Below are 27,217 nucleotides of genomic sequence, written 5' to 3' on the forward strand. Positions count from 1 at the left end.
CTGAGGATTGCAGCTGGGTGGGGCTGGCCTCAGGCACAGGAGCACCCAATTGTTTCAGGCTTTGGAAGGTGGGGCAAACCTCCTATGTGGGTCTTTGAGAAGCACAAGTCTTCTGCAGCTGACAAGCCCTGTTGCCCACAGGTCCACACACACAGTCAACACAGTCCTGCCCCGTGTGAGCGCCCCGACCCCCAAGCGGACCCAGTCTCTCCACGGTGGGAGCCCCACACACTCCGCCACCACCCCACACTCTCCACCCGCTCCTTGTGCACACCCTGCCCCACTCAAGTCGGCTCAGTTGCCAGGCTGCAGAGAATCCAGTCACCAATCTATGCAGGCCCACACGTTGCCTGAGGGCTTGTTGTTTGGTGGGGCCAGTCTCTAGGGTGGGTTGCCTGCCCTGGCTGAGCTGGATTAAATCGGTGCTCTAGCGGGTGGAGCAGACCCTGGGCTAGCAGGCCTCAGGGAGAACTCCAATGGCATCTGTGTCAGCACGCCCACACCGGGCCACAACAATGGCCGCCGCCAATGTCCCAGTCCCTGGAGAGGTCTCACCCCTCACCGAGATGCACTCAGGGCCTATTAGGTGAGTCTCTTTTCACCACAGCACTGTGCACCTTTCTTTCTGGTGATTTTAGGATGCTTTCTGGAACGGGTGAGTTTGTGCGCGGGCCCTTTAAGAGCCAGTTTTAGTTTCTTTGTGAACCGGGTTTTCTGGGGGTGCTCCCCAACGCTTTAGTAGCAGGCAAAGTCAGATATTATGCCGCTGGTGTCGATTGTGCTGGGTCCACAGAATGCCCACAGCGGGGGCGCTCCCGGCTCAGGGCCCCGCGCCTCCAGGGAGGCTGCGTACCTGTGCGCTGCTCCCGGCGGCCGTGAAGCTGGCAGCTTGTGAAGGCGGCGTTTTTCCTCTCCAGAAGGGAGTCTCTGCCTCTTCTGCCTCAGTTAGGGTTGTCCGTTGTTGCAGGAGTTCCTCTCATCCAGTTTTCAGTTCTGTCTCAGGGGTAATTTTTCCACGAGTAGTTGTAAATTGGCTGTGTCCACGGGAGGAGGTGAGTTCAGAGTCGCCTACGCCGCCATCTTGACTGGCACCCTAAGGTTTATTTTCATATAAGCGGTAATTACAGAGAATGAGTGTCTGTAAGGGTAAATGTTGTTAAACTGGTTAAAGACTATTATATGTATTATGTGGCATGCTCTAATTATTTGAGTTATTTTACAGAAAGAAAGAAGTCTTTCTCAGCAATTGGGGTACATAGGATTTGAGGTCAATAAAGGCAGAGAGTGTACATGATTTAGCTTTTGTGAAGTCTATGTTATTTTGTTCAAGAAGCATTTTTGCAAAAGCTACCATAATAAACACTTGGGGAATTGAAAGATAGATACAGAAATAAAAATTCTCTGTATTTTAGTTGATACGTTTTAAATACACATGTGCCAGAGGACTTAAAAATAAACATGTTGTCAGTGTGCAATGGGGTACACCAGAGAATGTGGGCAGCGTGAAGTTGGGTTGGCAGTAGTGGTGTTGAATCCCAGTTGAACAACCTTCTCTGCTGTTCAGTGTCCTTGATGTAGAGTGAAGTAAAATACTACCTACCTCACAAGGTTGTGAGATAATGGATGTTAATTCCTTAGCATTCGCTTTTGACCAATCATTTGAGTCAGGTTTCTTAAACCAAACCTACACACCTTTCTCACATCCCTTGCTAGTTTCCTCCCTGACCTAAGGTCAGCCTAGGTGGCCAATGTCAGAGAGCAGAACAGAAGAGAACATTCTGAAGAACCAGCTCAGAGGGACCTGGAGTCTGTTGTTGCCTCCTTTTGGGGCTTTTGTCCAGGTGACATGGGACTCATGCAGATAACTTTGTGCCTAAAATTCTAAGTCCTAAAGTAGTGAACACATGTCACATTCTTGATTGTTCATCATCTTTCGGGTGGCCTTTCTATATTTAGGGAAACCTCTCATAATGAATTTTTACCTCCCTAATATGGAAGTAGATTCACATTCCAAATTCTTTTGCAGTGAAGATGCAAGAATGGGACCCAGACTCTGCCAAGTGGATGCATCTGTGTGAGTCTGCAATTCAGACATGAAGACCGTGAGAAGACGTGCATGGAATGGCGCCTCTATTTTTGGTGGCCCTGGTGGCCATGGCAGCATTTTCCCCCAGTGCTCAGTGTGGTGGTGGTTTCCTCATCTGGCCAGTTCTGTGGTTTGAAATTGGGCTTTGTTTTTAGAAGGTAAGCCTTGCTTCTGGTAGGAATTTATGCACTACCCCATATCTTTTAAATAAACTCCTTTTCTAATTAATCGGCCAGAGTTATCTTCTGCTGCTTGCAACTAAGAACCAACTTCTTTTGATAAATAAATAATCTGGTGTGTTTGGACTCTGACATGGCTCCTCTTTAAAGAACACTCTTACTGTCTCATAGAAATTAAGGGAGACTTTGAGGTTGAATTCATTCACCTATTCAATCAGCAAACATTATGAGGTTGAATATGTGTAAGTGTCTTCAGTGTGAAAGATACTGCATTAGGTACTGAGTGTTCAATGAAGAAGACTATTCCTAGTCTCCAAGGACTTGAAATCTTATAGAGCAGGCAAACATTAGCATATAAACCAAATGTACTATGACAGAGGAATGAACCAGACATGACCTGTGAATGTGATTATAATTGATAAAGTGCTAGGAATCCGTCCCAGGCGTTTGGCAGAAGTGGAGGATGAAACAGCTAGGGATAATTTACATTGAAATGAACTAATATGTAAAAACAACTTTCTTTAAAGTAGGAAGGGAATGAAGAAAAGGCCATGTTCATTAACCACCTTCCTTCCTCTTTCTTCTAATTTGCTTTGGGGGCCGGTATAGATGCTGGAATAGGTTTTATTTCAAGCTTGTGGAACATTTGAGATTGGGAAGGTGGAGGGAGGTGGAGAGCATTGGCACTCATTTAATGTTATTCTTGGTGATGAAGACTTGATTGAAGGATAAAAGAGGTACAGAAAACTTAGGTTTAGGTTCCACCATTGTTTACTGATTTATGTACCAGATGCTGTACTAGGAGTCTTCTGCATGTTATCTCAATCAGTTTTTCTGTCTCCCTCCCTACCTGTGTATGTGTAGCTTTCTTTAAATTGCGCGAGGAAGAGATGCTGCTCAAACTAACAAGAGCCAAGAGGGGAATGTTTTGGTTTGTGGAACTGAAAAATGGGGGGGTTAACTTCATGGAAAACTGGATCTGGGTGCTCAAACAATTGGGAATTTTTGTCCCTCTATCTCTAGGCAATGCTTCCCTCTCAGTTGGTTTTATTTTCTCATTGTTGTCTCCCTTATGCAGGCTGGTGAGGGCTCCAGTGTCACGTTCTACCTGATTAGTCACATCAATGGAAGAAGAACTACTTTCCAAGAGCAGCAGCCAAAGTTCCAAGTTTGAGCCTAAATTAATTAGGATGTTTTGGGCTACAAGTAACACAGAACTGGCTAAAAGGGGCTTACTTTTCTCACACAGCAAGAAGCCCAGAGGTAGAGGCAGTTCCAGAGTTAGTTAACTCAGAGATCAATCATGTTAGGGCAGTTGGTCAGCTTCCCTATGGCTCTCTTGGGCTTCTCTTTATAGTCTCAAGTGGTTGAAGCAGATCCCAGCATCACATCTTCATGTGACAGTGTCCAAAGACAGGGAAGAATAAGTCCCTACTTTGTATCTTCTTCTTCCTTTTTTTTTTTTTTGTGAGCAAGATCAGCCCTGAGCTAACATCGACGCCAATCCTCTTCTTTTTGCTGAGGAAGACTGGCCCTGGGCTAACATCCGTGCCCATCTTCCTCCACTTTATGTGGGACGCCGCCACAGCATGGCCTGACAAGCGGTGTGTCGGTGCGCTGCCGGGATCCGAACCCGGGCTGCCAGCAGCGGAGCACGGGCACTTGACCACTATGCCACGGGGCCGGACCCTATATCTTCTGTTAAGAATGCAGAAAAACTCTCCAGAAGCCACTGAACAGACCTCTCCTTATGTCTCATGGGACAGTTACATGCTCATGCTTTACTAGTCCTTTTCAAAGGAAATACAATTACCTTGATAGTTTTAGTTTTATTAACATTTATCCCTTGGAGCTAGGTAGAAGCCCCTAGACGTTTCTCTGGTCACTCAACAACTGAACAAAATCAGAGTTCAATTATCAAGGAAGAAGGGGTGGGCTGTGTAAGCACCCCACGGTATCTGCCAATGTCTCACTGGATTAACTCAGGTTATCTATCCATTCCTGAATCAGTCACAATGACCCACCTGTGGACCGTGGAGGTGGTGGCCATGGTGTTAGGGAGAAGTATTGTGTCAGTCCACTCAACTCACGTGATCTGAGAGTGGAAGAGATTGGGTCCCTATTATTCAAATTATGACTCCTAAGCTAACTCTTCTACCCAGAAGGAGCATGAAAATCCTTTGTTAGGTTTTTGACCCAACTGTTAGTTTTTTTTAAAAAAAGGACTTCTGTTCCTGTCATTCAACCTTAACACAAGATTTTGAATAGCTCATAAATATTTCAGAGCCACTGTAGAAAGTGACCTAGGTGGTCAGGATAAAGGAAAGCGTGTGTTAAATAGGATCTCTCATTACAAAAGACGTACTATAAGCTGCTCAACAAAACACTGTTATTATGGACCATGCGCAGAACGTGGAAATGTTTGTTAGGCAGAGTAACTTATTGTAATGATGTTTGGCGTTGTGAAACTTCACTGTTATTCTGCTTCTTCATCTTGGTATATCTTTTATAAAGTTTCCTTTTTAAGAATCCTCTATGTAAATGTAGATGGCTTTACTGAAGAGATGAGGACTTTGTATTGGGCACAGACATAAATACGCATGGGATGAGTCTTATAAACTACATTCGGATGGAGCGGTTAAACATTTCCATCATGACGTTCTTTTCAAAAAACATGTAACAGCTTCGTGTTCTATACTGTGACAAGACTTCATTCCTCTTCTTGATTTTTAGGACCCCTAGTGATCTGCTCCCCGCTAACTTTTTAGTTGTAATGCCCATACTATTTACCTAAGCTTCTCTCTAAGCTTCTGCTCCCACCTTCTGACTTGGCTTATGCGTATTCTGACCACTGAAATATCCTTCCTCTGCTTGTCCAAATTCTATTCATCCTTCAAGGCCAAACTCCCTTTTCCCTACTCTGCCAGCTGACATAGTTCTCCCTGTTCTCTGAACTCTGAACCTGTGATTACCCCATTTAAGGCAATTTAGTGTATAAAAACATTCCACATTTCTTTGTTCATTAATTCTTTCCATGTGTACATCCTGTTTTGTCTCCTTAGTTGCATCTCTTGGAGATATAACAAGTGTCTCTGGCTCAGATATTTCTCTTAGCACCAAGTGGCTACTGGAGATCTGAACTTGGATGTCTCAGAGACATCTTGGCTTTAGCATGTCTGAAGTGGTACTTCTTTTTTTTTTTTTTGACTTTATTTTTAATTTTTTTTAAATTTTTTGTTTATTGCAGTAACATTGGTTTATAACATTGTATAAATTTCAGGTGTACATCATTATACTTCTATTTCTGCATGGATTACATCATGTTCTCATGTTCACCACCCAGATACTAATTACAACCCATCACCACACACATGTGCTGAATTATCCCTTTCGCCCTCCTTCCTCCTCCCTCCCCCCTTCCCCTCTGGTAACCACCAATCCAATCTCTGTCTTTATGTGTTTGTTTATTGTTGTTATTATCTACTACTTAATGAAGGAAATCATACGGTATTTGACCTTCTCCCTCTGACTTATTTCGGCCATTTGTGACAACATGGATGGACATTGAGGGTATTATGAAGTGGTACTTCTTACCTGCTGCTCCCTCCTGCTCTACGTCACTCCTGTTCCCGTAATCAGTTTCTATCAATAAGCTCCTATGCAGTTACCCAAGCCACTCTTGATTCTGCCCTTTCTTTCGGAAACTCATCATCCAGTCCCCAAGTTCTGTTGACTCTCTTCCTAAACATGTTTTGGGATCCTCTTCTCCATCCCTGTCTTAGTTCAAGCCTTTGTCTTCCTTCACTCGGACTATCGCATTGGTCTTCCAACAGATCTCCCTGGCTCCAGATTTGCTTCTTTCAATCCATCATCGTTACTGTTGCCCACAGAGCATAGATTATGCCACCTCTCTACTTAAAAACCTTCAGTCATTCCCACTGCCAGAAAAAAATTTAGACTTCTTGATGTAGCTTGCAAAGTCATTAATAATCCAGCTCCCTGCCTAGCTTTCCAGCTTCGTGTTCTGTATTTCCTGACAACAAGTCCTTTACTCCAGCCAAATTGAGCTCCTAGTGGTCATATGAACACTTGTGCTCATTCAGGTCAGGAAACATGGATTTGGCATCCGGAATTACCAGGTGCTATGCTAAATGCCTCATGTTACCAATTATATGTTTATGTGTTTCTTTCCTCCACTGGACTATGAGATTTTGTCTCTTAATGCCTGGTACGAAGTAGGAACTCAGTAAATGATGGATGAATGTATGAATGAGGTAATGATGACATATAAACTGTATGTGAAGGGACTGCGTCTCATAACTTCAAATCTCTCCCAGATGAAGCACAGTATCAGGCCCAACAGAGGCATTCAAAGCATACTCATCATTTGATGGATCGTTTGTCAGTGCTCAAGGCAAGGAATCTGGAATATTTACTAATTTTTAGAAAAATAGCCTGAAGATCCATCCATGTCTTTACCCTTATTAAATGCATTATTGACTAGGTTTTTGGAACAGGAACTGAGTTTGCATATCATCTGGTTCTTTTCTGGGTAGATCTCTGAATATTTCAGGTAGTAGTTTGTTGATACGCTCTGGGTATGGTGTGGAGACGCCTTGGATTGATCCTATACTAGATCAACCACATCATAGGTTATTCAAAGGAATAAGAGAGAAACGTGAATTAGAACCTGATTTAGAGACGGAAACATACTCTGAACTTTCTTTTGGATTATCCATTAATATATTTTAAACTCCATACTTTGGGTGGAGGTAAGGTGTAAACATGTTAAATGTAAATCTGTGAGGCAATCTCAGTAAAAGGTTTCCAGATAAAGTCTTGGTGGAGAGTTCTATTTTCTAGTGATGAGTAACATCCAGGAGAGATTACATGTCTCTAGAAACAAAGCTGTCACACTGACACAAGTACAGTAGAGCCTGATCTACCTGGTCTCATCAGCAGTTCCTCAAAGGGGAATCTTCTGTATGACTCAATCTTAACTAACCTTGTAAGCCCCAAAGCTTTTAAATGGGGTTGGATAGCAATTTTAATAATAGAAAATAGTCATTAATTTTAATGATTATTAACATTAATTACTCTTCTACTTTGTAATAGACTGACTTTTGGAGTAGGATTTGACTCATTCCTTTTCCAAATTCCTCATGTGGTACCAGCAAGAGCTACTGAGATTCTATTTGCTCTTAAGCTGCTAGCTGTTCCAGTATTTTTTCCCCCTGTCTCTTTATTACAAGATCTCTTGTCCACTGTCACCTTTTGCTGCTGGTAATTTTTGTGGTCTTGGCTGCTTCTAATCTCTAATGCGGTATCTTCTATCTGCTGCTTCTGCAGCTGGCCATTCCTTTCCTTCTGTGTTCCACTTTGTATTTTAACTTTGAGATCTCTCTTTCTTTTCCCTGACTCTTCCCTGGGCTGAGCCTTTTCAGATATTTCAATCCAAGTACGCCTCTCTTTCCTTGTTTTTATTTCTGCTAAAGGTCCATTTGCTTCTTAGCTGGAAACAGCAGTATCGCCATGGTTTTCTGATGTCTGAAGATCTGGTGTATGGAGAAACGAGTCACTACAGCATAAAAAAGATGAGGCCCTTCAGCCATTAGATAGAGGTCTGGCATATTCTCTCCCCATTCTATTATATGTAAAGCCATTTTATTTAAGGAAAAGTTATTGCATCCGTGATCTAGTGAGGGAGACAGTTGTAATCACCAATTTACCTATCTCTTCTATACTAGAGTATAAACTCCTTGAGGGTGGGGACCGTGCCATATTAATGTCTACTGTCTCTCTCTCTCTCTATATATATATACATTATGTAGCATCTGCATCTCTTTAAATGTTCAAAGGATGCTTCTTGAATGAATGAAAGAATGGCTGAATAATAAGATGTATGGCAAAGGTATTAGGGCAGTGGTTCTTATTAGAATCACCTGAGTCTCATTTAAAACACATTGACACCTAGGTCCCCAAACTAGGCCAACTACCATTCTTAGTTGATTCTAAGACACAGTTTCCCCCCACATTTCAACATCTCAGAAATCAATGCTTCTTATAGATGCTTCTTATAATCTATGTGATAGGAAAGGAATTGTGCCATAATTTAATTTGAAGAATTTTTCTTTCTTAGTTGTTCATAAAATGCACTTCAGATAGCCACTGATATCTTAGGTTTGATGAAACATAGTAAATCAGAATCTTTACAGGGTGTAGCCCAGGCAAAAGTATTGTTTAAAGCGCCCCGAGTGAGTCTGATACACACTGAGATTTACGAGGCTCTGTATTAGGGGCTTAGATGTGGGAGAAATGAACAAGGGATCACTTACGTCTACCTTCGAATCCTTGGCACAGCACCTGGTCCATTGTAGATAGCCAATCCTCATTTGCTGAACCAAATGGAATTATTCAGGGCATTGGAGAAGCCATCAAAATTATGGTATATATACGTGTGTGTGTGTATATATATATATATATATATATAGTCTATACTGTATTAACCATGTTTTCTCTATATATATCTATATCTATACTATATCTATATATTTATCTATTTATACTATCTCTATCTATCTATCTATCTATCTATCTATCTATCTATCTATCTATCTATCTATATATACTATAGATAATATAGTAACTGTCCTAAAAGACAAGTAGGCATTTCCCAGGTGAGTGAGGAGAAAGTCTAAGAGAATTCTGCAAAGGCAGACAAGTATGACACCCTAGATTGTGTCTGGGTGGGTGTCATTGGAAAAGAAGCCTGTAGGGGGTGCGGGGGAGGAGGCTGGGAAGGTGGTCATTCTACTTTTTAATGCAGAGCAAATCCTGCTGGGATTCTTTGGAACAGCTTCACTTAGAGAATATAAAATGATATACCTGAAGTCAATCTAGAATGTTGGTGGAAAGATAAGCATCAAACCTTCCCCACCACGAGATTGGGACTGTAAATTTCTGACATTACAGGTTATATCTTAATTTATGGTAAATGGTTTAACTTCAGATTTGATCTTGTTATACCAAGCACAGGCTTAATGGTTCTTCCTTATGCACCACATAAGCAGCATTGATTTGAAGAAGGAATTAGCCCAATACTGGGGGCTAATTGTATCAGATTAAACTTTCAGAACCAATCGGAAGCAAACCCAGTCAGCTCTCTGCAGACCACGTTTTATTGGCAGTTTGTTTCAAAGAGGGCTGGCTCGGATTTATAAGTTAATGTTAATTATGGAACAATGTCAGAGGGAGCACACTGAATGTCTTTAACTCATTTTTAAAAAGCAGGTCAAATTCAGCATCTGGAGGATAATTTGCAATTTGGTGGAAAATAATTGAACAAGTTTAACATGAAATTCAATAAAGGGGTCAGAGATATTCTAAGTTTAAAATTCTGAGATAAATTGATTTGGCCCAAGGCTCTTGTCAGCTGTCTATTATTGCCAAGTCCAAGAGGGTACCTGGATTTTCATTTTTCTGGAGTGTATCTGTCTTGTTAAAAGAAGATTGTGCTGAATCACTCTTGGTATTTCTTTAGAAAAACATTTAAAAATGTCAGTGGTCAGTGGTCTCTCCACCATAATAAGTGAGGTTTGCTGAACTCTGGTAGAAGGAATGTAGAACACAGAAGGGGTCCAAACTCACCCCTTCCAAGAAGAAGAAAGAAGAGAGGGAGAGTGACTTAACTCATGTTCCCCAGAAGCAGACCCTGAGGGAAGGTTCACGTGCAAGTGATGAATTTTTTTTTTTTCTGTGAGGAAGATCAGCCCTGAGCTAACATCATGCTAATCCTCCTCTTTTTGCTGAGGAAGACCGGCTCTGAGCTAACATCTATTGCCAATCCTCCTCCTTTTTGTTCCCGCAAAGCCCCAGTAGATAGTTTTATGTCATAGTTGCACATCCTTCTAGTTGCTGTATGTGGGTGGCGGCCTCAGCATGGCCGGAGAAGCGGTGTGTCGGTGCGCGCCTGGGATCTGAACCCGGGCCGCCAGTAGTGGAGCACGCGCACCTAACCGCTAAGCCACGGGGCCAGCCCAAAATTTTCCTTTTTTTTTTTTTTTTTGTAAGGAGGACTAGCCCTGAGCTAACATCTGATGCCAATCCTCCCCTTTTTTCTTGAGGAAGATTGGCCTTGAGCTAACATCCGTAGCCATCTTCCTCTACTTTATATGGGACGCCGCCACAGCATGGCTTAACAAGTGGTGTGTCAGTGCGTGCCTGGAATCCGAACCTGCAAACCCAGGGCCGCCGCAGCGGAGCGCGTGCACTTAACTGCTTGCGCCACCAGGCCAGCCCACAAGTGATGAATTAAAGACAGCAGCCAGGGAGCCCCAGCACATGGAAGGACAGCCTGAGGGAGCTTCATCCTGGGTCCCCAGGGAAACTCTGGGATACAGGATGTGCTCCAGGTTGTCCCACCCCACAGCAAGGTTGCTGAGGCTGTCACCTTCCTGCCCCCATGAGCTGTTGGTTAAGGACCATGAGGGGAAGGGGGTTGGGCACTGGGGACATAAATTCTCAGACGCTTCCAGTTACCAGGTATGCAGGAAAAGCGGGCTCTGGTTGCTCTTTCAGAAAAGATCCTTAGGTACTGGCTGTTGAAGGTGAAAGCCAGGGAGTGCATAAAATAATAGAAAGGGACCCAAGGGGACCTGGGCAAAGCGCCGACCTTGTCCACTGCAGGGAAGAGAAAGAAAGATGCTAGGGCTCCTTAATTTTCTCCCTGTCTCCCCACTCCCTGGGCCAAGCTTCGCTGGCAGAGGGGTGGCTCTAGTAACATCTGGATATGAGAGAAACACACGGGCAGGGGGTATATGTCAACATGGGGGAGTCCAGCACAGTCAGGAGTGGTGAGAGGGGTCATTGGGCAGAGACAGGTCTGGGGTTCAGCCTTTGTCTTCCACAGAGCAGGAAAGGTGTCTGGACATTCCACACGTGGGTGGACTGCTCTGGGTTGGGAGTGAGCAGACCCCAGCACACAGCGTGGACCCAGTGAGGGGTGGGGGCTACAAGTTGGGGGGTCAGTCCTTTGTTCTTCCTGTGCTTGTCTCTCTGTTTGGGCTTCTGTGTGGAGGGCTCCTTTCTGCTCTGGACCATGAGAGGGGCCAGGGTAGGGCTTGGAGGAGGGAGGCAAGGAAATGGGAGCTTTGGCCTAGTTCTGGACTCTAAATTCAAGGGTGAGAGACAAGGGAACTTCAGCTGTCATCAGAGGAGGAAAGGGGGCAGGCAGGGTTCTGGGCAGAAGCTCTACCCAGCCAAAAAAGAGTGAAAGCACATCTAGCCTTAGGCCCCCTTCTCCTGCATGCCTTAGGAGCTGGCAGAGAGGAATGATGACAGGAGGGCGAGGGATGAGGTTAGTGTAATGTCTCCCAGTGCCAGTTTCACCTAATGTAGGACTATTCCACCCTGTCTGAGCGCATCAAACACCCCATTTCCTCGGTACTCGGCTATCAGCTGGCTGGCTTTCTAGATTAATTAACAACAAGGTATTAATACCATCCTCTCATGCTCCTAGCTTAATGGGCTTCCTTTCCCAAGGTTATTTGTAAAGGAGGAAGGTACAATCCTTTTGTCTTTGAAAAATCATTTTAATATTTTCTTTCTTATTATAAAAACACCTCAGGCTCATTTTAGGAAAAATGTATGTAGAAAAAGAAAGAAAATAAATATCAGTAATTCTACAACCTAGAGAAAACCATTATTTCTGTTTTGGAATGAGTCTCTCTCATCTTTTTATCAATACTTAAATATTAAAGACATACGCATATAAATATATATATACATACACATATATATATACACACTGAGTTTATTCGTTTTTCAACAGAGGATACTTGGGGAGACAGGCAAATTTCTCAGCCAAAGAAATGAATGTGTGCCGTGAGATTTGTGTTTTCCCCTCTGCTTACATCAACTCTGTCCTGAGTAGGGCAGGAGTGAGCCTGGTGGACAGCCTGAGACTTTGAACTGGCCTGAGGCTGGGGCTTAGGCAGCTTGGGTTGTAGGCTTGGAGACTTTGACAGAAGGCATTAAACATAAAGACATTGAGGGGCTGGCCCGGTGCTGCAGTAGTTAGGTTCGCGAGTTCTGCTTCAGCGGCCCTGGGTTTGCTGGTTCAGATCCTGGGCGCGGACCTACTCACTGCTCATCAAGCCATGCTGAGGTGGCATCCCACATAGAAGAACTAGAAGGACCTACGACCAGGATATACAACTATGTACTGGGGGCTTTGGGGAGAGAAAAAAAGAGGAAGATTGGCAACAGATGTTAGCTCAGGGCCAATCTTCCTCAAAAAAAAAAAAAAAGACATCGGGAAGGCAGATGGGAGCCAAGGTTGGAGCAACCCCAGCCTGAGCTCCCAGTACGTTCTTTTGCCTGGACAGGAATCCGAGTCAACTTTTGTTTACTGGCAGCTGAGGTCCTCTGAAGTTGCTTTTGTTCATGTATTAATATGCTCTAAGTCTTAAAGGTTCAGGAACTCGTAGGGTGAGGCTTGACTCTTTTGTAGATGTCAAAATTCAAGGTGTTCAAGGAACAGGCAGGTTATGCGTCGTAGGCTGGGTTCTCCAGGGAGCAGACTCTGGGATGGCGTTTCATAAGCAAAATGTTGACTGGGGAGTGCCCTGGAGAATGTCACCCGTGGAGGGCGGGAGAGGAAGCAAGACTGGACAGAAGGAGAGGCTGAGTTGCAGTGCAAGCTGATAGCCTCACCCAGCCTCTCCAGGGCTGTGAAGTTGGAATGGCCTGTCGGAGTCCTCCTGTGTTGGGCCGAGATGGCTTGGCCTTTATCCCCTTCTCACCCTTAATCAGTCTTTGGATGTGGGCTGCCCCGAAAGGGATGTGACCTTGGGGGAAACAGCTCTCTGCAGCTGAGGCAAACCCTGAAGGAGCTGACAGTGGGTTGGGACAAGTCCTTCCACGAAAGGGGAGCTGGCCAGTTCATCTCAGTGTCCATCACGTTATGTGAGTGGGTATAAGACGACATGGTGTGCTGGAGAGAGTGGTGAACTTGGAGGGGTGGGGTGCAGGCTGTGGCCAAAGTCATCCAAATTTAGTTTATAAAAGTCCGTGCTGGTAAACCAAAACACATTTCGGGGTAGACCCTGGACTTGTCCTTCTGTTTAGAACCTCTCTGCTCTAGAGAGAAGGTAGTATCTCAGCCTCGATTCTTTGTAGTTGTAAGACCTGGGACAAGTTCCATAATCTCTGTATGTCTTATCTGAAAAATGGGAATAATAATCATATCTACTTTGAGGAGTTGTTATGAGAATTAAATGAGGTAATCCATGTAAGGCGCTAAGTGTGAGGCACATTGTTAGCACTAATAATAAATGTTATTTGCTTTCACAGTAATTATGACACTGGTCATTACCTTCAGATTATCCAGAAGCTCCCGGTGTCAATGACTCTGTGACCCTCAGGTCTTAATCTCATCAGCCATTTCTTCTGGCCTCACAACCTGTTCCCATCGCCTACTGGGTTTTCCCATCTGATTGCAGCTACCCTGAAGGTCAGTGTCCCCCGGTAGAACTTACGATCTGTGTCTCCTTCCCAACCCCGGGCTTTCTACACTCACCACCTCTCAAATCAGACTCTCCATGTATTTCAGTCACCCAGACTGGAATCTTTAGAGCTTTGCTTCTTGCCTTCCTTTTTCTCCTTTTCTTCTCAGATTCCGTTAGTCATCAAGACATTCCAGCCCATTCCATCTTCCCCTGAAGAGTTTCAGAAACACTCCTCTCTTCCACATCTTATTTTGACTCTTATCCCTGTGTCCACTGTTGATGAACTCCATTTCATTTTCCAGGTGGTGGCTAAGGAGATTTTTTTTGAAACTACAACTACCTCCTATTGCTTCCAACAGACGCATTAAACCCCTCAGACTGCCTTTTGTGATCTGGCTTCGACCTATACTCCAAGCCTCATCTTTTACCGCCTCCCCAGATGAGTCCTGGCTGCAGTGCTGGTCTTTCCGCAGTTCCACAAATGCGCCATGGTCTCCTACAGCTCAGTGCCTTTCTGTGCGTGATTGCCTTCATCTGGAAGGCTGGCCTCCACCCTCGCCCATCTTCCTGGAGAATTTTTATTTATCCATGAACTCTTAGTTCATATATCTCCTCCTCTGTGATGTCTCCCTGAACCAGTTTGGACTTTTTTACAAATCTCTATCATTCATTTATTTAAAATTTACTTTTTAAAAAAATACTTACTGAGTTGCCATCAGATGCCAAGCGATCTGATCAATGCAGCTATCATACTGAGTTATTGGTTACTGTCTCCTAGTAAATTTGGGGGGTCTGGGACAGTGGCTTCTTAACATTGTATTCCTAGTGTCTAGCATAGTGCCTGGCATGTTGTAGGTGCTCAATAAATGCTTTTTATGTAAATCAAGATACAATGGTAATATTTCCTAAGTAGAAAATCAGGACATATGGTTTAGCAAAGCATTTTTTCTTGTTAGTGGATTATTTACATAGAATCTCATTAAAAATTAATTTATTCTGTTGGCTACATTGAAAGCAACAAAAAGACATGGAATAGGACAAGTTCCCCAAACCGCTTTATGTATTCAGTTTATCGAGTCCCTTTCTTTGGGCCAAATTGGGGTTCCCCTGGGACCTTGGTTTTCTGTGAGTTGATGAGAATTGGGTGCCTTCGTCATTAACACCCTATTCCTTTAAGGACTGAAGTCTGTCCTGGTCCGGAGGCAGTAGAGATGCTGACTTCTCATGTGTCTTTCCAAGAACCCACATTTATGTTGTACCATTTTATTGTAGGCCGATTCCATAAGAAGAAAACATTTCTCTCCCTCTTACTTCACCTTTCATCCCTTCTGTCCTCGAACTCGTCTTTTATGTGCAGGCTATTTCAAGATCTACTTTTACCTAGGTTTGCTGTGGCGCATGTAACCTGGGCAGCCTTTTGAGGCAGAATAGCTGGAAAGGAGCAGTGATGAGCTCTATTAATATTCAGAAGCTCTCTTGCCCCAGCCTCAGGACACAGAGCTAGATTAAAGTGGATCTTACCAGTAATCGCTTTCAAGACGCTGCCTCACTCTTCCCAGCCGTCAGAGTCCCAGACTGAGGCACTGCGAGTGGTTTATTTCAACTGTGAGCTCTTGTGTTTCTGGAATGGAGGTGTGGCATGAGGCCATCCTGTAGGGTAGAGAGAGGTATGCAAGTGCCAGAAAAAAATGTCTTCCCTGACTTTCAGCAGTTCTTTTTTTTTTTTTTTCCAACAGAACCATCAGGATGGAAAGATACAGAACTGAGAAGTTGCTATTAATGTGGTATAACTAATTAGTGATTTAAGGAACTTTGAAAGCACAAGGAGTTCCGTAACAAGATGACGTTTACATTAAAAATGATCCTGGCCCGGGGAAATGTACTAGACATGCAGATTATATAAGGAAAGAACATCCTTCTTCCCCTGATATAGGCTCCTGCTGCTTTTAGAAAGTAGTTGGGCTTTCTTGGATGGACAGATGACTGGTTCATGCCCTACCCATAATGCTGTAATTAAGAACTGGACTCTATCCCTAATTGATTGCTATCTAATATTTTTCATAATGTGCGCTCATTAGGGAATACACTTCCCCCAAGCTAATGCACTTATGACTCAATTGTTCTCGTTGAAAATGGATTGCTGCATTGTACGGTGGTCTGGTCGTCTTTTTCATAGATGATCACTATCAGTTCTTTTCAGATCAACATCTATTGACTTTGTTTCTGAGTTTAAATGTCCCCCAGGGGCCGGCCCGGTGGCATAGCGGTTAAGTGCGTGTGCTCCACTGCGGTGGCCCAGGTTTGGATCCTGGGCGTGCACCGATGCACCGCTTGTCAAGCCATGCTGTGGTGGCGTCCCATATAAGAAGTGGAGGAAGATGGGCACGGATGTTAGCCCAGGGCCAGTCTTCCTCAGCAAAAAGAGGAGGATTGGCAGATGTTAGCTCAGGACTGATCTTCCTCACACACACAAAAAAGTCTCCCATTTGGAAATTTTATTTATAAGCCATGATTATGAAATCTTTATAAATTTAAATAATTAAAAAAATCTCTTCTGGGCTTACACATTCCTTCTAGGAAGCCGTCACAAGACTTTATTCAAGGGGAGGCAAATTGAGATAGATTCCCTTATATTGCCCTTTATGTTTTAGGGTCAAAGAGAATCTGCCTTTTATTTTTGTTTATTTTTAAATACATCTTTTTAGTAGATAATATATGCATATAGTATGAAATGCCCAAGTTACAAAATCACATATAGTGAAATTTAAGCCTTCTAGAAAATTAATCCACCCAGTTTTTTCATGCTTACCTAGAGATATCTCCTTATTATCAATAAAGACTTCCAGAAATATTCAATGTAGATCAAGAATATAAAGTATATATAGTATGCTTTTAATTTGAAGACTAAAGCTTGCTTTTCCCTTTCACTTAATAATATCTCTTGGAGCTGGCGGTAAATATTGCTGCTCACCAATATTTCCACTTCTCTTTTTGGCTAATGCGATAGGAATGCACCTTTGACCCTTTGCAGTTAGATGATCATATGACTTGCTTTAACCAATGAAACATAATCGGAAGTGACATATGTCACTTCTGGATGGAGGGATTTAAGAGCAGGTGCATAATTCTCTTTTTGCCTCTTCCCCCTGCAACTATGATTGTGATGTTCTAGATGATGAACCCAGGTCCCTGAGTAAAGACAATTTGGAGCAAAGCACCCCCACCCTGCTCCAAAAATACCTGTTGTATGATTGAATATTAAAATTTTGTTGTGTTAAGCTACGAAAGTATTGGGTATATGTTTGTTACTGCGGGGTAACCTATGCTTTCCTGGATGATATGGAGTAATTCATTAGTATGTACAGAGCTATTTCAATCTTTCTTACAGATGCACAGAAATCTATTGTTTGAGGGTATTATAATTTACTTATTATTAATTTACTTAGTAGTCTATTGATGGACATTTAGTGTGTTTCCAATCTTTTGCCAATACAAACAGTGTTGAAGTGAATACCTTTGAAAATTATCTTGTTTTAGGGCTGGATCCATTTTGATTAATCTTCTTTGAATGAGGTGAGATCTTCTTCAACTGGCTAGTTGCAGGAGGTGTGCCTGTGTGTGAGTGTTGGGAAGGGAGTGTGGGAGTCAGGCAGTATTCAGGCTAGCAAGAATTCTTCCTGTTTCATAGTAACATTTTTCATGAGGTGTGGTGGTAGCATGTAGGCTAACGTAGCCTTTACTTCCTTTTAGCCAACCGGAATGAGCAGCTGCATCTACCCTGCCTCACAGACAGATTGCTTCCTACAAACATGGCATGGTAATCGATTTCTGATTTAGCTCTCCATCCTCTGCTTTCCCTTGGTGCCATTCCTGATCTGCGGAGCTTGTTCTAAATCAGGAATTACTGGTTTTGCCCATCTGTCTGTGTCACCTACTTTATAGGATCTGTGGAGATTTGCAGTCACAGGCATTCTCTTGCGGCATCTTCCTACACCTCCGTTTGATGATCCCTGCATGTGGCAGTTCCTCTTCATATTTTATATCTTGGGGCCATGTATGTCTTCTAGTTTTATCTAAGATGTGGTTTGATTTGTATTTCCTATTGTCTCTGTTTTGGGGTAATTTCCAAGAGAAGAAGGGGGCAGTGCCAGCTTTCTTGTATCATTTTAAAACTAGAAGTTTCCTCCAACTGTTATATTAACATATTAATATAACAGTTGCCACTCATTACTTTTAAACCCACGCTGAGTCCAGGAAAGCTCAGTATAGTACAAGTGCCTGACAATTAGCCTTTTTGATTGTAATGTAAGTGCCTGACATTGAAGTTTTGATTGCTGTGGCATCGCTTCAAAGAGATCCATCTTGAATAAACACATTGCGAACTATGCAACTAGATAAAGAGCCAGGCCACCCCACCCATGAAGTTCCCTTTTTGTTAGAAAGCTCTGGTTGCCTTTGATACACTGACCATTTGACTCACCTCTTGCTTTTCTGTTCCCATACTTTAATTCGCACTCATGTTTTAAATTCACCAATCAGCAGTGAACCTACAAAATCCTAGGCACCCAACCCTTGACCCCAATAAAAGCAGAACCTCAGGTCCTCTCTCCACCTCCCCTCTCTCCCCACCAAGACCTCACTGTGGCCTTGAGTATGCTGTGTGTCCTCCAGGACCTGCAAGTAATAAACCTTGTTTTTTCAAAGTTCCCTGATGATCGTTGTTGCTGAGGGCATCTTGCAATCACGAAGAACCACAAGGGCCAGTCCAGCCACAACATTGGCTGCGAAAGGAGAAATGTCTTTGGGGGCTTCCCTTGGGCCCAGGTGAGTGCCCCCAGGCATTTCTAGCCCATGGCAACTCTATCGACAGGCTGAGACTGGCACAAAACACTCCTGTAACTCAGTTGGGGTGTTATTACTTAAACTGTATGAAATTTGCAATTCTTGTAGTAAAAAATCATAGAAGACCAGCAATTTTGTATGGTCCAACCTACTCTATGAAGAGTTTATTCATTGTGGAAAACACTCTCTGCTCTTCCAGCTGAACACAAGAGGCTCCTTCTGATGGTGGCTGGTGGTCATTGCCCTCTCTGTCTCGCCTCGGTACTCATCAGGAGGACTGGGGTGGTAGTCCCTTTTTAGAAATCCCGTGCCTTGCTCTATTTGGCATGAAGCAGAGGGCAGGGCAAAAATTATATGTTTTTTAGTGCTAAGCAACTATATTAACACCGTAGTTTACATTTTAAAAAATTTCTTTCAAGACCAACTGTAACATATTTCATAGAAAGCATGTAAATCACTTGTTCCCATGTGGCAGCATTCCCTAAATTAGAATGTGAGCCTCACTAGAAATAGTTACATAACAAATGTTAGGATGCTGCATTCGAGCATGGGGGTGACAGGCAGACTTTTCACGGTGTGACCCAAGACATAACAATACAGTCAGTGACTTCCATGTGATGCCTTCTGTTTGTTTGTTTTTTTGCTAGCGTTCTATCTAGAAGTTGTCTTCCTCCAGTTCACATCCAAGGAAAATTCTTTCAGCATTGTGGCAGCAGCAGCAAGAGGACAATCTTGAGCCACGACAGCAAATAATTCCAGAGTCACCACTGAACTTACACAAGAAAAGAGAACCTCCTTGTGTTCCAGCAGAGGTTGTGTATTCTGTTCAGCAGCTAGAAAAGACTAGGATAACTTTAATTGAATCAATACAGTTAATTCTGTACTTTGAACAAATGGCCTCTTAACTTTCTTGGCCCTGAGCACTTAAGAAAAGAAGAAAGGTCTGTTTGTTGGGGACCGTGACTAAGGAAATGTGGCATCAACTTTCTACCTATACTCCCATTTCAGAGTTTGCCTTGCCTCTGCTCCAACTCAAGTCCACAAGAACTGGGGTGTGCTGTCCCATTGTCCCTGAGTTTGTTATATTGTGGGTGTAGCCGCCATGGTTTGTGCTCCACCTATAACCCCTCAGCATCACTGTTCCTGAAGAGACAACTGCTGCTTCTTACTGCAAGACCTGCAACTCTGTGTGCGGGGCTTTCTCTGGCTATAGGAGCAGGCGTGGTCCATACACAGGGCAGATCAGAAGTGCTGGAAAGTTAACATTCCCAGGAACAGCCCTTGGTCAGTTACAGATGGGAGTCAGTGGATAGATACCCCAGCTTCCTTGCCACTCAGGTGGGAATACCCTGAGGTGAGTTCTGTGAAGTTTCTGAATTCTGGGGATTGCTGGGAAGATGGTGGCATAGGAAGACTCTGAACTCACCTCTTTCCATGCACACAACAAATTTACAACTACCCTTGGAACCATTACCCCTGAGAGAGAACTGAAAGCTGGATGCAAAGAACCCCCACAACAAGGGATGGTGCTTACTGAGATGGAAGAGGCAGAAATTCCTTTCTGGAGAGGAAAAAGCCACATTCTAGCTGTGGCACTTCAGCTGGGAGCAATCTTAAGTACAAAGAGTTCCCTGGAGGAGTGGGGGGTCTGAGCAAGAGAGCTCTGCCACAATAAGCAGCTATTGGACTTGGCACAACTGAGACAAGTGTCATAATATCTGGCTTTGCTGGCTATTAACAATGAGGAATACCTCCAGAAAAGCTATCGAACATAGGCAACAACAACAACAACAAAAAAAGCCTGCTCTGAAAGGGCCCACATGCAAAATCACCCATTTTGGAAAGCAACCTAAAATCACCAGAAAGAAAGGTGCACAGTCTTTTCGTGAAAAGGTATTCATTTGATAGGCTCTGGGCACATCTTGGTGAGAGATGAGACCTCCCCAGGCTGGGATCACCTCCCCAGGGACTAAGACTTTGGCAACAGACATTCATTGTGACCAAGTACAGGTGTGCTGACACATACACTGGCAGATGCCATTGGAGATCTTCCCCTGGCCTATTAGCGCAGAGGTCTGCCCCACCCATCAGAGCACTGATTTAATCCAGCTCAGCGAGGGCAGGCAGCCTGCCCTAGGGACTGGCCCCACCCAACAGCAAGCCCTTGGGCAACTTGTGGGCCCGCATAGGTGGGGTATGTGGGACCTCTGCAGAGGGGGGAGGGGGTCTGCCTCTGTAGGGCAGGGTATGCACGAGGGGTGGGCCTGCAGTGGCAGAGTGTGTGGGGCCTCTGCAGTGGGGCAAGTAGGTCTGCTTCAGTGGATCAGGGTATGTTCACGGGCAGGACTGTGTTGATGGGGTGTGTGGGCCTGCGAGTGGTGGGGCTTGTCAACAACAGCAGACTTGTGCTTCTCAAACAGCCACATAGAAGATTGGCCCCATCTTCCAACGCCTGAAACAATTGTGTGCTGCCATGCCTGGGGCTGGCTCCACCCAGCTGCACTACTGAGAGAGCTGACAACAGCCTTGCAGGCTGGATGCCTACAGCAATTGTGAGCCCCTGAGCCTAGCAACCAGCCACGCTGGGGGCCTACTCACTTAACAGAAAAACTGCACCAGGAATGTGCTATTAGACCTTGCAGCCCACTGTGCTGGGGCTCCCCACGTGTGATAAAGTGACTGAAAGAACCATAACAGCCACACACAGCTGAGCATTACGGCCAGCTGGTCAGGGGGACAGCCTAGCCTCCCTGTGCACCTGCAGCAAGACCAATCCTGCCACAACAGAGGAATACACATAGCCCACACAGGGGACACTCCTGAAACATTTGGAACTGATGACAAGAAGGAAGCACACTGCTGGGCCTCCTAAGGCATCTCTTACATAATGCAACCTCTTCAGGATCAGGAGACACAGCTGATATACTAATATGTAGACATAAGCACAGAGAAAGAGGCAAAATGAGGAGAGAAAGGAATATCTTCCAAATAAGGGAATAGGACAAATCCTCAGAAAAATAACTAAATGAAACAGCGATAAACAATCTACTTGACAAAGAATTCAAATAAAAAGTCATAAGGATGCTCACTGATCTTGAAAGAAGAATAGATGAATTCAGTGAGAACTTCAGCAAAGAATTGGAAAATATAAAAAAAACCCAAGAAGAAACGAAGAATACAATAATGGAAATGAAAAATTCACTGGAGGGACTCAATAGCACAGTAGATGACAGAGAAGAATGGATCAGTGAGCTGGACGAAAGACTAGAGGAAATCACTCAAGCTGAAGAGATAAAAGAAAAAAGAATTAAGAAGAATGAGGACAGTCTAAGGGACCTCTGGGACAACATCAAGCACACTAACATCTGTATTTTAGGTGTCCCAGAAGGAGAAGAGAGAGAAAAGGGGCAGGGAATCTATTTGAAGAACTAATAGCTGAAAACTTTCCTAACCTAAGGAAGGAAACAGACATTCAGGTATAGGAAGTACAGAGAGCACCAAACAAGATAAACCCAAAGAGGCCCATACCAAAACACATTATAATTAAAACGTCAAGAATTAAAGATAAGCAGAGAATCCTAAAAGCTACAAGAGAAAGGCAACAAGTTACATATGGAGGAAACCCCATAAGGCTATTAGCTGACTTCTCAGCAGAGACCTTACAGGCTAGAAGGGAGTGGCACCATATATTTAAAATGCTGAAAGGAAAAAACCTACAGCTGAGAATAGTCTACTCAGCAGGATTATCATTCAGAATGGAAGGAGAGATAAAGGATTTTTCAGACAAGCAAAAACTAAAGGAGTTTACCACCAATAAACCAGCCTTACAAGAAATGCTAAAGGGACTTATTTAAGTGGAAAAGAAAAGACTACAAATAGGAATAAGAAAATTACCAAAAAAAAAAAAAATCACTGGTAAAGGCAAATATACAGTAAATGTAGCAGATCCACCATCTGTGAAGCTAATAGGAAAGTCAAAAGACAAAAGTACTAAAATTATCTATTTCTATGATAAGAGGGTAACAGATACACATGCACTAAAAAAGAGGTTAAATATGATATAAAAAACATAAAATGGGGGCCAACCCTGTGGCCGAGTTGCTAAATTTCTGTGTGCTCAGCTTCAGCCACCCAGGTTTGTGGGTTTAGATCCTAGGTGTGGAGCTACTCCACTCATCAGCCATGCTGTGGAGGCGTCCCACATACAAAATAGAGAAAGACTGGCACAGATGTTTGCTCAGGGCTAATCTTCCTCAAGCAAAAAAAAAACGAGGAAGATTGGCAATGGATGTTAGCTCAAGGCGAATCTTCCTCAGCAAAAAAAAAACAAAACAACTCAACACCTAAAATGTGAAAGGAGGGGAGTAAAAGAGTAGAGCTTTTAGCAAGAGGTCAAACTTAAGAGACCGTCAACTTAATATAGATTGCTACATATATAGGTTATTATATATGAACCTCATGGTAATCACAAACCAGAAACCTATAATAAATACACAAAAAATTAAGAGAAAGGAACCTAAACATAGTACCAAAGAAAATCTTCAAACCACAAGGGAAGAGAGACACTTCAGAACTAAAGACACTCACAAACTAAAAGTAAAAGGATGGAAAAAGATACTCCCTGCAAATGGCAATGAAAGGAAAGCTGGGGTACCAATACTTGCATCAGACAAAATAGACTTTAAAATAAAAACTGAAACAAGAGACAAAGAAGGGCACTACATAATGATAAAGGGAACAATCTAACAAGAGGATATAACACTTGTAAATGTCTATGCGCTCAACATAGGAGCACCTAAACATATATATAGCAATTATTAAAAGACGTAAAAGGAGAAATAGATAGTGACACAATAATAGCAGGGGACTTGAACACTCCACTTACACCAATGGATAGATTATCCAAACAGAAGATCAATAAGGAAACATTGACCTTAAATGACACATTAGACCAGATGGACTTAGTAGATATATACAGAACATTCCACCCCAAAACCACAGAATACACATTCATTTTGAATGCACATGGAACATTCTCTAGGATAGATCACATATTAGGCCAAAAACAAGTCTCAATAAATTTAAGATGATTGAAACAATACCAAGCATCTTTTTTGACCACAACAGTATGAAACTAGAAATCAATTACAGGAAGAAAATTGGAAAAGCCACAAATATGTGGAGATTAAACAAAATGCTACTGAACAACTATTGGGTCAACAAAGAAATGAAAGGAGAAATCAAAAAATACCTGGAGACAGATGAAAATGAAAATATGGCATGCCAAAATTTATGGAATACAGCAAAAGCAGTTCTAAGAGGGAAGATTATCCTACTACAACAAATGCAGAAAATCTCAAATAAACAATCTAACAGTGCACCTAAAGGAACCGGAAAAGGAAACAAACAAAATAAAACCCAAAATCAGAAGAAAGAAGGAAATAATAAAAATCAGAGCAGAACTAAATGAAATAGAATCTAAAAAAACAATAGAAAACATCAATAGAACTAAGAGCTGGTCCTTTGAAAAGATAAACAAAATTGACAAAGCTTTAGCTAGACTCACAAAAAAAGCTTTAGCTAGACTCACTCATATAAATAAAATCAGAAATGAAAGAGGAGAAATTACAACGGACACCTCAGAAATACAAGATCATAAGAGAATACTATGAAAAGCTATATACCAACAAATTGGATAATCTAGAAGAAATGGATAAATTCTTAGAATCATACAACCTTCCAAAACTGAAGAAGAGATAGAGAATTTGAATAGACAATCACCAGTAAGGGGATTGAAATGGTAATCAAAAACCTCCCCCAAAATAAGAGTCCAGAACCAGATGGTTTCCCTGGTGAATTCTACCAAACATTCAAAGAAGACTTAATACATATCCTTCTCGAACTCTTCCAAAAAAATTGAAGAGGTGAGGAAGCTTCCTAACTCATTCTATGAGGCCAATATACCAAAACCAGACAAGGACAACACACAAAACAGAAAATTACAGGCCAATATCACTGATGAACACAATGCAAAAATTGTCAACAAATTGTTAGCAAATTGAATACAACAATACATTAAAAAGATCATACACCATGATCAAGTGGGATTTATTTCAGGGATACAGAGATGGTTCAACATCTGCAAGTCAATCAACATGATATGCCACAGTAACAAAATGAAAAATAAAAATCACATGATCATCGGGGCTGGCCTGGTGGCACAAGTGGTTGGGTGCACATGCTCTGCTGTGGCAGTCCCGGGTTCTCTGGTTCGGATCCTGGGTGTGCACCGATGCACCACTTGGAAAGCCACGCTGTGGCGGCATCCCATATAAAGTGGAGGAAGATGGGCACGGATGTTAGCCTAGGGCCAGTCTTCCTCAGCAAAAAAAAAAGAGGAGGATTGGCAGACGTTAGCACAGGGCTGATCCTCTTCATAAAAAAAAATCACATGATCATCTCAATAGATGCAGAGAAAGCATTTGACAAGATACAGCATCCATTTATGACAAAAACTCTGAATAAAATGGGTATAGAAGGAAAGTACCTCAACATAATAAAGGCCATACATGACAAACCCACAGCTAATATCATACTCAATGGAGAAAAACTGAAAGCTATCCCTTTAAGAACAGGAACCAGACAAGGATGCCCACTTCTACCACTCTTATTTAACATAGTATTGGAAATCCAAGCCAGAGCAATCAGGCAAGAAAAAGAAATAAAAAGTATCCGAATTGGAAAGGAAGAAGTGAAACTGTCACTATTTGCAGTTGACATGATTTTATATATAGAAAACCCTAAAGAATCCACCAAAAAACTTTTAGAAGTAATAAAGGAATATGGTAAAGTTGCAGGACACAAAATCAACATACAAAAATCAGTTGCATTTCTATACACTAACAACGAAGTAGCAGAAAGAGAAATTAAGACTACAATCCCATTTTCAATTGCAACAAAAAGAATAAAATACCTAGAAATAAATTTAACCAAAGAGGTGAAAGACCTGTACACTGAAAACTATTAAATAAAAGAAATTGGAGAAGACACAAAGAAATGGAAAGATATTCTGTGCTCTTGGATTGGCAGAATAACATAGTTAAAATGTCCATACTTCCTAAAGCCATCTGTAGATTCAATGCAATCTCTATCAAAGTTCCAACGACATTTTTCACAGATATAGAACAAAGAATCCTAAAATTCATATGGAACAACAAAAGACCGAATAGCCAAAGGAATCCTGAGAAAAAAGAACAGAGCTGGAGGTATCACACTCCCTGATTTCAAAATATACTACAAAGCTATAGTAATCAAAACAGCAAGGTACTGGCACAAAAACAGACACAGAGATCAATGGAACAGAATCAAGAGCCCAGAAATAAACCCATACATCTATGGACAGCTAATTTTTGACAAGGGACCCAAGAACATACAATGGAGAAAAGAAAGTCTCTTGAATGAATGGTGTCGGGAAAACTGGACAGCCACATGCAATGCAAGAGAATGAAAGTAGACCATTGTCTTACACCATACACAAAAATTAACTCAAAATGGATTAAAGACTTAAATGTAAGACCTGAAGCCATAAAACTTCTAGAAGAAAACATAGGCAGTATGCTCTTTGACATCAGTCTTAGTAGCATATTTTCAAGTACCATGTCTGACGAGGCAAGGGAAACAATAGAAAAAATAAACAAATGGGATTACATCAAACTAAAAAGCTTCTGCACAGCAAAGGAAACCATCAACAAAATGAAAAGACAACCTAACAATTGGGAGAAGATATTTGCAAACCATATATCTCATAAAGGGTTAATCTCCAAAATATATAAAGAACTCATACACCTCAACCGCAAAAAACTAACAATCCAATTAAAAAATGGGCAAAAGATCTGAACAGACACTTTTCCAAAGAAGATATACAGATGGCCAACAGGCACTTGAACAGATGTTGAACATCACTATTAGGGTGATATAGAAGAACAGCAAATCAAAACTAGGCACCTCAAGCCCGTCAGAACGGCTATAATGAACAAGACAAGAAATAAGTGTTGGAGAGGATGTGGAGAAAAGGGAACTCTCATACACCGCTGGGGGGAATGTAAACTGGTAGGGATATTTCTCAAAAAATCAAGAATAGAACTACCATATGATCCAGCTATTGCACTGCTGGGTGTTTATCCAAAGAACACAAAAACACAAACGCATAAAGATATATGCACCCCTGTATTCATTGAAGCATTATTCACAATAGCTAAGACTTGGAAACAATCTAAGTGCCCATCAAGGGACGAATGGAAAAAGAAGATGTGGTATATATACACAATGAAATACTACTCAGCCATAAAAAAGATGAAATCTTGCCATTTGTGACAATATGGATGGACCTTGAGGGTATTATGTAAGCAAAATAAATCAGAGGGAGAAAGTCAGATACCATATGATCTCACTCATAAATAGAAGGTAAAAACAACAACAAACAAACACTTAGATACAAAGATTGGATTGGTGGTTACCAGAGGGGAAAGGGGGAGGGAGGAGAGTGAAAGGGGTGATTAGGCATGTGTGTGTGGTGATGGATTGTAATTAGTCTTTGGGTGGTG

General features: G+C 42.4%; 1 long non-coding RNA gene across 1 annotated transcript; it reads left to right on the forward strand.

Annotated features, from left to right (window-relative positions):
* Positions 1 to 204: 204 nt before the first annotated feature.
* LOC131396671 (uncharacterized) lies at positions 205 to 18,590 on the forward strand. Its single transcript, XR_009216609.1, has 3 exons — positions 205 to 586; positions 17,523 to 17,589; positions 18,477 to 18,590. It is a non-coding gene; the product is annotated as an uncharacterized LOC131396671 (long non-coding RNA).
* The last annotated feature ends 8,627 nt before the right edge of the window (positions 18,591 to 27,217 follow it).

Source organism: Diceros bicornis, chromosome 33, assembly GCF_020826845.1.
Source record: "Diceros bicornis minor isolate mBicDic1 chromosome 33, mDicBic1.mat.cur, whole genome shotgun sequence".
NCBI classification, from domain to species: domain Eukaryota; kingdom Metazoa; phylum Chordata; class Mammalia; order Perissodactyla; family Rhinocerotidae; genus Diceros; species Diceros bicornis.